Source organism: Acanthopagrus latus, chromosome 20 (assembly GCF_904848185.1).
Source record: "Acanthopagrus latus isolate v.2019 chromosome 20, fAcaLat1.1, whole genome shotgun sequence".
NCBI classification, from domain to species: Eukaryota; Metazoa; Chordata; class Actinopteri; order Spariformes; family Sparidae; genus Acanthopagrus; species Acanthopagrus latus.
The window spans coordinates 10,935,744-10,946,475 of NC_051058.1; the positions used below are offsets into that span (position 1 = coordinate 10,935,744).

Sequence of the window (10,732 nt, forward strand, 5' to 3'; positions counted from 1 at the left end):
GGATGTATAAATATAACAAAATGCTGTGTGGAGTGATTTTACTTTCACAAATGCATGAGAATGATCAGACTTTTATTTTTCCATTTATACCCTGTGATATAATGTAACATTTGACATGTACTGTGTTCATGTTTTCTTGCGGGGATGTCTTGGCATTGACTTGGCGATGCAAGACGACAACAACAAACAAACCAACAACAACAAACAAAATAAAATCATGTCAGGAAGTAACATTTTGTCGACACATGTGGCTTGTGGATGATTTCTTTCCTTTTTGCACATTTCTCATCTTCTCCACTTGGTGGAGCTCAGTGTTTGCCTGAAAAAAAAAAAAAAAAAGAATCTCGAGAGGACACAGAAAATAATGAGCTCTGGAAATAAAGCAACACCCGGCATGAATTTGTCCTTCAATTTGAACTTGTGGGATTATGGAGATGTATGGCACCGTCGAATCCAATGCTGCCAGAGAGGTGGATGATGCGTTATTAAACTACAGCGCCATCATTTATTTAGAGCTGATTCGATTGTGGTTTTATTAGTTTGGCCCAAGGCTGGGCGTATTAAGAGTTAATGCTGCCTCTTTGTCTTTCTATTCTTGTAATTTTGTGTAACAGTCATCAGTTTGGGGAATTACATTTTCACCCTCTCACTTCTCACCTCTTGTGCAGTCTGAGAAGTGATGAAATTTCAAAAATTGCCTGTGGTGTGATGGGGCTGCGGCGCGCTTCCCCCCCTTCACATGCAGGGGCAGGTCAGGCTCCGAGTTCTTTACCTTTTCCCTCCAGAAAATTAGCATTCGGCGTCGCTATACCAAAAAAATACACAAGGTTATTCAATTAATATGCATGTATGAATGCAATTAGAAAAATCACAGACTGCAGCCGGCCACAAGATTGTTCTGTAAAGGAGCCAGCCTCCTCTACTGCTGAAATCAATAAGCATTTGCCAATTGTATCAGCTCCAAGAGAACATCATTAGCAAGACCTCAGTGGAGAATTCAACAACTTTTATCTGGATTTAACACACGACAGCGTGATATTACCCTGCCTGACTCCTGAATGCAATGCGTCGAGCATGCAGAATCGGTTTACATGTTTTGCTTTTTCGCCGCGTTAACGCTCTGGTTGCATTGCAGAGAGGCAATCTAATCGTATTGATCAATCCAATCGTGTTTTTTTTCTTTTTCTCCTGTGGCCAAATTCAATCCTGGGTGCTGCTGCTGAGTCTCGATTTTGAGACATGCTGTCCCTTGATAGAAGGGGGATGATGAGCAGGATCTTCATGATTAGCTCCCACTTTTTCTCGGCTTGCTGTTTGGGTGGATTAAAGTGTTGACTGCTGGGGTGAAGGTGACCGACGGAGGGTGGCCCCAAAGTCATTAATCCCACTATAATATTAAACTTGTCCAATGTAATCCAATTGAATCACACTGCAATTTTGTGGACCTTCGATCGTTTTGCCACAAATGTTCATTTAACCCTGCAGCATGTTTTTTTATAGGCCCGTGTTTATGGTGATATCTTATGACATAGTTTAATATCAAAATACATAACACACATTTGTAATACATAATACCTAATAATGAAAATCTCGCTATTACAGAATATCTAATGTGCTGTGATGCGATAGAGAGCGGCAGGGATCGCATCTTTTTGCAGGCTAACCTGGAAGTTAGCGTCGCCCCGGTTCCCTCAACAACAAGCCAATGGGATTGTTCGCTCATGATAAAAATGAGAAAAAGTCATACTTACATGTTTCGTTCAGCAAGATGATCGTCACAAATGCACACCACCCCTTTTATGACCTTTGAAATGTAAATGAAAGTGCTGGATCAAAAAAAGCTAACGTAAGGCTCTAAGCTAACCACGCCACGATCGCGTCTTCAGCGTCACCACCACGAAGCATCCTGCTACAATGTACGATACACACTTCACTACAATTTCATCAAACTACAAGTTCTACAAGTTGAAAAGCTGGAGTTAAAGTAGTTTGAAAAAGACGCAGTGAGGTGACGAGTGTTGGTGTTTGCCGCGGTGACGATGATTTAGCCACTTGATAGCACCCATCTTTTTAAAAGACATTTAAATGCTTGAATGGGGATGTTTACTGATGTATTTAAGTCACAGAACATGCTAATATACTGTATGTAATGCTCTTGAAAGAGCACAAAAGACATTCACAGAGTTTTGTGGATACCAGTTGATAACTGACCTTTTCTTAACTTCTGACGACGACTCACACAAATGTTCACAGGTAAAGTAATATTCCAGAGGTCTGTTCGTTTCAGGTTTAGTCTCATTGGTCGATGAGGGAAGTCAGCCAAATGACACGCACTGTTATCCCGAGTAAACTTTTTGATTTTCTCTGTGAATAAACATTGTTAGTAAACCCCCTGACTTTGAGGCGAGAGAACCTGAAGTGCAAAAATGCCAACTGATTTCTGGGTTTTAGGACATTTCTTGTACTTATTCCTGCGGCACTCCATGAACACACTCCGCCCTCCAACAAAAAAAATGACCATGGAGTTGAATTACGCCCTCTCTGAAACGATTTCAACAAACTGTAGGTAGTATCTGCCGCAGAGCCCTTTATATGCATCACTTTAGATGTTTACGATACTGTGTCCACCCTTTGATATTTTTCCACACAGTGATATTTTGCTGTTTATTTCCTGCCAGCGGGCCTTTATGCCATCTGTGAACACCACACACAGAAAAACCCACGAGAAGTCCAGGACATTCAAAAGCTCGACAGAAAACAGAGAAAACACAGTGAGACTTCACAGATAAGTGGGAAACTTTAAAAAGCAGGTGGCAGCAGCTGAGATGAAAACTCCTCAAGTTGGATGTGTCGGTATTTATAGATCAGAGAGCAGTCTGAAGCACTTTTAACAGCAAAATAGAAACCTTTTCTTTTTAAAGTCATTTGGTAATTGTTAGCTTTTCTAAGAACAAATGCAAGATTCAGTATCATGAGCTAATGTCATTCAGCCAGATTCATTCAAAAGGATTTAGATATAGAGGGATCCATATCATTTAGATTTTATTCATGTATGATCACCTGTAAGTAAGAACTGTGTTACAATAGCCATTTTCATACTGGGCAGCAAGCCCCCAATTTGGCTGTTTTTGCAGCTAGGTCCACGGATTTAGACAGAAGGCAGTGAATTGGGGGTCTGTTTTGGTCAACCAATGTGACACCTCAGAGGGTACACTTTTTCCACCTCCATTGCTATGTAAATCCGAGCCGCTGATGTGTCGGCAGTTGCGTGAGATGGCGGAGGTGTCGATGACGTGCACTGTTGTGCGACCCACCAGTTTTAAAACCAGGAAACAGCTGATCACAGCAGCCCGCTAAGAACCCAGTTCTAAACTCCAACGGGGTGCAATGTAAAGCTCTTATTTTGAAGACAAATTCCACCTGCTTCACTGTTCACACCACGTTTACGCCTACCCCAGTGGTGGCCAAGTGGTGGCTTTTTGGAAAAGGAATATTAAACCCCCCTTTAGACAGACAAGGTGGCACTTTGCAGCCTTTACCTTGCTGCAAATGTGCCACCTTTTCTATCTAAAAAAGGGGCTAATGAGTGTTTTATATCCACACAGGGAATAGGTTAGAATCCTCTTTCACAGAGTCCGCCATGTTGCACCACTAACATGACGGACTCTGTGGAAGTTGTTTCAACAGTAGCCCAGAAAGGACAAACCAGACACTGATTCTATAAAAAGGCCTTTTGTTAGCTGGCACTTTAGTGCCAGGTTATGGAATGGATAGAGTGCAGTGAGGAGTATTCAGTTGGTTACAGATAATTATCTTCATCCCACACAATGGACTTTCGAAGTTAGACATTTAAATTGGAAATATCTTAAAGAGAGACTATTTTACTTTTGAGAGAAGAAATGGCACATTCATTCTCGTATTGAAATAAATTATTTCAACTCTGAAAAAAAATTTTTTTTATACAAAGCAGTAATATTTAAAGTTTTTGCAGTTTTATTAATGAGTGAGATTAGTTGAACGGCAGTTTGAGTTCATGTTTGATTTGATGTCCAAAATGTTTATTTGTTGCTCTTAGCAGTTTTTCTTGTTTCCAGCTGCAATGTCTTCAGAGAACTCGATGAGCCTGCCTGTCCACCTAAGTGCTTTAAAATAGCAACCAACACCTTGCATCAGCACAAATGAAGTCAAACAAAAATAAACCACCTATCATAGTATCCTCCTCCAGGATCTCCTGATTTCTCTAATTGTTTTTCATTTTCATCTTGTTGGTCTCAGACTTGGAGTGAAGTCTGAACTCTGAACCCCATTCTCTCTGTTCAGTTCATCATCTATGGAGGATTTTAACATCACGCCAAGTAACAACCTGCACCCGACCTAATGTATTCTCCATGTGAGCGTCTTTTTCTCTCCACCGAATGAAAAACAAATTCAATTATTCACTTGTTTCAGGAGCGAGCGTGTCAATTATTTCTCTCCTCTTGAGTCCAGCAACGCAGTTACTTTAGTTCCCTTTTAATTGGAGATGAAAAATCTAGCAAGCCTTGAGTGCAGGCGGAGAGAGAGCTGCTTTTTAGGCGATGCAATATACATGACGTGTCATGTGGGACATCCACGGTTGAATTACGTAACCCCCGAGCTGTGAGCGGTGCCTTGAAAACAACTTTTACACCTAAGGAGACTGCGCTGTTGTTTGTGGACCAGAGGCAAGTCCCATAAACCACCAGCACTCGCCCTCACAGCATCCTTCAAGTGTGATTTTTGATCACAAAAGCCTGTTTTTCATGTAATAGAGCCATCAATACAGAATTTACCCTGCGTCACCCCCCCGACAGATTTAATTGTAAAAATGGTCTTGAGTGTTATTTTCCCCTCAATCTTCCTCTGTTTCTGCTCAAGATGGCTGAGGATGTGCTGAGGATAAACCCTCACCTAAAATGACTGGGACCCGGCAGCCACATGTCTCCCACACGCTGCTGCACAGTCATTTCTCCTCCATAACGCACAGAAGTGTGTAGCTGGAATCCCGAGGCCTCGCCAACACCGAGGACTCATCAGGATGCAAGGGAGCAAGGTGTGAAGTGTCAAAGTTGGACATACAGCCAGCGCATGTCTGCCTCGCTTCCTCTGACACTCATCCTACACCATTGGCTGTGTGAGGAGTGATTGACTGAGAGGTTGATTATGCTTCTTCCAGCCAGGTGGTGGTTGGCAGGCAGAGAGACGCATATCACCAGATTGCTGCATCAGCCAAAGTGTGAGGCCACAGTTTCTGGCACCAGCGTGTCTGGACAAACATCACAGGAATAATAAAAAGATGCAGGGACGTCAATCACCAACCAAAATGTTCTCTTTTTTTCTCTTCTCCTCATTTCGTTGGCAGAAAGTCTCTTCATCTAGTATCTCGTATCATTAGAGGCTTTTGCCTTTTGAGCAACGCTGAGACGAGAAAGACAGGCAAGGCTGAGCGGGTAAGAAAAAAAAAAACTCGAGGTTTCTCGGGTTCTTGTGGGAGATGGGGGAAAGTCTTTGATGTTGTGGAGTTTCATGGAGGCAAATAACACACTTTGATATTTCATAAGCCATCTCTGCTTAAAAAAAAAAAAAAAAGGAAAAGGAAAAATTGAAAAAAGAAAAAGAAATGTGGGCACAAACATCTCCACACGCGCCCTGTCAAAGATTAGGTTTGAATTACCACCCGACTGAAAGATTTGCAGCTATTTTGGATGCGGGTATTTGTCTTACACACCGCACCATTTTTTATTATTTTTTTTTTCTCTCCGAAAGTTCCAATTTTCCAGGGGACCGGTGAGTGAATGTCTGTCCTGTTTGATTTCCTGAGGAAGGTAAATCAGTGTTTGGATGAACATAAAAGGTAATGTATTCATAAAAGCTGTGATGAGTGCAGCTGTCTCCAGCATCTGACATCCAATCTGAGACAAGCCGCCTGGGGAGGTTGGACCATCCTCCGCAGTGTGCGAGTGAGTGCGTGCGTGTGTGTGTGTGTGTGTGTGTGTGTGTGTGTGTGTGTGCACGTGCATTGATGTTTGCTGGGCTCAACGAGGAATGTATTGTCTGATTGAGAACAATCTTAATTCAAGTGAGGGAAAGCACTGCGGGTAAAACCACCAAGTATTTTCTTAAACTGCCTTGAATTGTTAAACTAAGACTCACTAACAGGCAGATCAATCATCAGTGTGGCTCAGCATTTGAATAAACAGGATTTATTTTCACCAGATTATGATTGAAGACGGGCAGTCAATGAAAAACAGTAGCAGATAAACATGTGGACCTAACAATAAGGCTGGCATGATGTACAGCTATATCGCTGATGACTGTAATAAAAAACACAACAGTGAAATGAAACACTTTTCTTTGTTCAGATAACAGTGGATGTCCCGAGTGGAGGGGCCAAGTTGCACTGTGGGTAATGTAGGCATAACGTTTTGAAAAGCCGCCCAGTCATGCCTATGACGCCGTTCACCTCATTGTTTAAAAACCAGTGAACAAAAATCAACACAGCAGAACCAGAGATATTTCCCATTTCATTCCACGTGTTCTTCTTTCTTTTCAAAGCCTGGTGCCTACATTACCCACAATGCAACTCAGCCATAGAGTGTCATAACTGGAGGCAACTTATCGTGCAGCTTAGTCTGGAGCTGCAAAATGCTTTACACTGATCTTTTCCCCACATATTTATATCCTGTAAAAATTCTGCCATTTGGTTGCATTGTGCAACCAATGACAATGTTTAGCTGCACCCTGGAGCCCCTTTAATAATTCAAACCTATTAAATACGACGTTTTTTTAAAAGTCTTTCTCACCAAATTTCAGGGAGCATTTCATATTCGCCTGCCTCCTCTCACACTTGAGTTACCCTATTCTACAGTTTTTTGTATTCATGATATTTGTCTGTGCATTTGACTGATGTGTAATTTAGACTAGCTTCACAAATGAAAAACAGGCTTATGAGGGATCATTTCGCATCTCGAAATCCCCATAATCACAGCCCTCAGCCAGGGCTCCATATGTTGAAGAAAACCCCTCTTTGTGGTAAAAAAAAATTGCAGCACAGCAATGTCTCCCCGATTGATATGAGTTCCAATTTTCTTTTGATCGGGGTTTAAAAGATGTGTTCACTCCCTGAAAGAATCATTTGGACACTCAAATGAGGAAGCAGAGCGACCTCTCTCCCGCCTCCCTCATCGTCGCTCCAGCTTTGTGAAGCATCGCGCCTAGAGAGCGCTGCCACATGATGTAAACCCCCATCAACATCCTAATGCGCCGCGTGTCGACTCAGGTGTGTTCTGGAGTCCGGGGGTTGCTGATACATCAGATGTGTTTGGGTTTGTTTTTTTTCCCCCTGCAAATGTGAGGTTCATCTGGAGGCAGCCTTGGGATGAGGCTTGTTATTCTCCTCAGTGAGACACGAGGCGCGCTCTCTAATTAGAACACATCTCCTGGTGAGAGAGATGCTGAGGCCTGACTACTCCTCCAGTCTAATCAGTTATCCACCTCACTTTAGCTGCTGCGCGGGAAACAGACTCCCGCTCGTCTGACAAACGAACACAACAACAAGGAGATGGCACTGAACAACTGTTTCTAAATCTGAAGGACTTTTGCAGGATTGCGCAGATGCAAATCTTGAAAGGGCACGCGCCCGACGAAGTCTCACATCTTTGCCATCTTCCTCCCGCTCTCAGCTGGGGACGAGTTAAAAAGGGGCGGCAGGGCGGCTGCTGATTTGTAACGTTGATGCAAAGATGTGAATACAAATGAAAACACCAGTCAAGTTGCAGTTTACAACTAAGCCTGTCCAGACATTGAAGAATTATAATAAAAAGGCAGCATAGTCCTTGTCTAAAGTGGGAGTTACCACTGTAATGTCTCCACTTAGAGACTATTTTACGCAAACTGACACAGAGGACTGATAAAGAGCTTCATCACATGGTGCACCTGAAGCTCAGTATCAGAAAAACCAATAAGCTTGTGTTGGTAATTACTGCTGTAAATACCCAAGTGTTCACTGAGAGAAACAAAACAGTCAAATTCCTCGTATGCGTTCACATTTGGCCAATAAAACTGATTCTGTTAGAACGGAGTAACGAGTGTGATTCGCACACATGTTCCACCGAGCAGCACAGGAGGTCTCTACAATCACCGGCTGTGAAATATGGTCCCAGTCTCCCCCCTCGCTTCCTGAGTTATGGCATTGAATAATGACTGGAAAAATGTTTTTGCAAAACACAATAATGATGTCACAGTGGGTGTATCTGATATCGCTGTGTTTGTGTACCTGGAGCATCGTAATTAATGTGCTACCCGGACCAGGATTTCAACTCAAGAAACAGCAAACAAAATCAACATGTAAGAGCGAGTTGCTGTGGCTCGCTCAGGAGGCTGGGGTTTGTTTGGAACACATTAACTACATTTCTATAGTAAGTTTGCTTATTATTTCTTTGCTGTTTCTGTGGCAGGTTTGGAGGTTTGGACAGGTTTAGGAGATTAAAATTATTTGAGAAAAGAGAGCATTGCTCAACTTCTTAACTTTGTGCACAGGCTATGACCTTACAAAAAAAATAATAAAAAATGGGATTGGTCGGTTTCAAGATGACCTTGACATCAACATGGCGATATCAAAACATGCTGTCACAGTGAAGGTGACCTTTATTTAAAAATATATATATATATATTTATATAAATATATGGCTTTGTTAAAGAGGAGAGCAGAGAGAAGTCTGGATATGGATATGGAAGGATGAGGATATGCAGCAAAGGGCCACAGGTCAGACTCAAACCGTGGCTGCATGCTCTACCAACTCAGCTAATGGGGCGCCCCATGAAGTTGACCGTTGACCTTTTATGAGTAAAATGTCAAGATTTCATATTTTTTCAGATGAGACATTTGTATGAAATGTTCGCCCTGATTAGTGTATGTGCTCTTGAGTTATGCCAAATTTTTTACAGTGATAATTAGCTTCTAAAATCAATTAGTAGAATAAGTTTACATGCTTAAAGGGATATTCCGGTGTAAGTTTAATCCATTGTCTAACACACCATGACTTCGAGAAAGACCCGCTTCCTCGAGAGATCAAGTTTGCAGACCACTAGTTTATGTAGTTTTAGCAACCTCAGAAATGACCGCATGATAACAATACATTGCAGTATACGCCTCCAACAAGAAACCTCCATCAAAAAACCACAAATAATGCTCAGCACCAAACTGAACACAACTCACCACTCTCCTGCAGCTGCTTCCTGTTGTGGGGAAGCCCTGCATGTCGATTGAGCATTATCTGTTGCTTTTTGATGGCGGTTTCTTGTTGTGTTAGACCATAGATTAAACTTACACCGGAATATCACTTTAAGTGGTCATAAAACACATTAGCTTGCTGTCTTACTGTTGGCTGGCTTACTGTCTAGTGCTGCAGCTCTGTATTCCCCTTCTGATTAATATGCTATGTTTTAGCTCCTGTCTCTTTATGCCCCGCCTCCTGAATACTCAGTCTGCTCTGATTGGTCAGCACACATAAGCCTTAGACAGTACTGCTGCAACAACAACATAAGCTCTACTAAATTAATTCTTATGTGCCAAACTAACTGCTAGGCATATATTAAGCGAATGGTTGACACGGTGATGAAATATGATGTCACAAAGTCACGTAAAGTAAAGGCGGGACTACTGACGAGGTGTTTGAGAAGCAGTGTTTTCTGTGGGAGAGAGGAGCTTCTGTTGGTGCGGACTAAGACCTTTTTTATTTAACTTTCAAGGTCTTTTACATGCACAAGAACATACGGTATAGATCACTGAAGGGAAAGTGGAAAAAAAAAAGAAAAAGCACAACAGGTCACCTTTAATCAAAATGCAAACCAATTACAAAATAAACTATGCTATGTTCTTAACATCAGGTACTTAAATTCCTTTCTTATTGTACTGTCAGGTACTGTGTTTACGGCAACCGACACATGTTCACGATAACCTTTGACTGTTGACCATTACAATCTTATCAGTTCACCCTTGAGTCCAAATGGACATTTGTGCCAAATTTGCAGAAATTCCCTCCAGGTGTCCCTGAGATATCACGCCACCACGGACGGACAACCCTGACAACATAGCGCCTCCAGCCACAGCTATCCCCGGCACTGAGGCATAAAAAAATGTTTTCCCAGCTCTCAGCATGGCCTTAAGCTACAAAACGACACGGCTTCATCGAAAATGCTACATGGCAGCGTGGCCGACATTTAGAATGTGCTTCTCCACTTCCCCGGTTTCCTCCTTAAGCTTAATAGAGCACATCACATGCACACGCTTATTAAATGCCATCCCCATAGACCGCACTTCCAACACTGGTCTGCAAATAGTTGTACAACATGGATCATTCCGTACTTGGGACTGTGCCACAGTTGTCAGCACTTCATTTTAATTTGGTCTCCAAAGCCACTGGTGATTTCGACCACTGGGACATCCTGTCGGCTGGAGAAGTTAAACTATTCTGAAGCGTTAGGACTGAACGAGGTGCGCTGCTGAATCTCTGCCTCTGCAGTGTCAGCTGCTGTCTCACTCGGCTACCAGAGGAACCTCATTCTATCTCATGCGAGCCACCCGAGCGAGGGGCGAGGAAAGCTGTGCGAACACTATTTTAATTCTGCGCTGGTTTAAAATAGAGCACGCATGTAAAATGAATTATCCTGTAGGCATGCATTAGAACTGTTTTAGCATTGTTAACGATCATGA

At 42.4% G+C, this 10,732-nt stretch overlaps 1 long non-coding RNA gene across 1 annotated transcript; it reads right to left on the reverse strand.

The window, feature by feature from the left end:
- Positions 1-35: 35 nt before the first annotated feature.
- Positions 36-2,425, reverse strand: LOC119009876. Its single transcript, XR_005071836.1, has 4 exons — positions 2,212-2,425; positions 1,752-1,804; positions 658-805; positions 36-319 (listed from the first exon to the last, which is right to left on the reverse strand). It is a non-coding gene; the product is annotated as an uncharacterized LOC119009876 (long non-coding RNA).
- Positions 2,426-10,732: the final 8,307 nt, after the last annotated feature.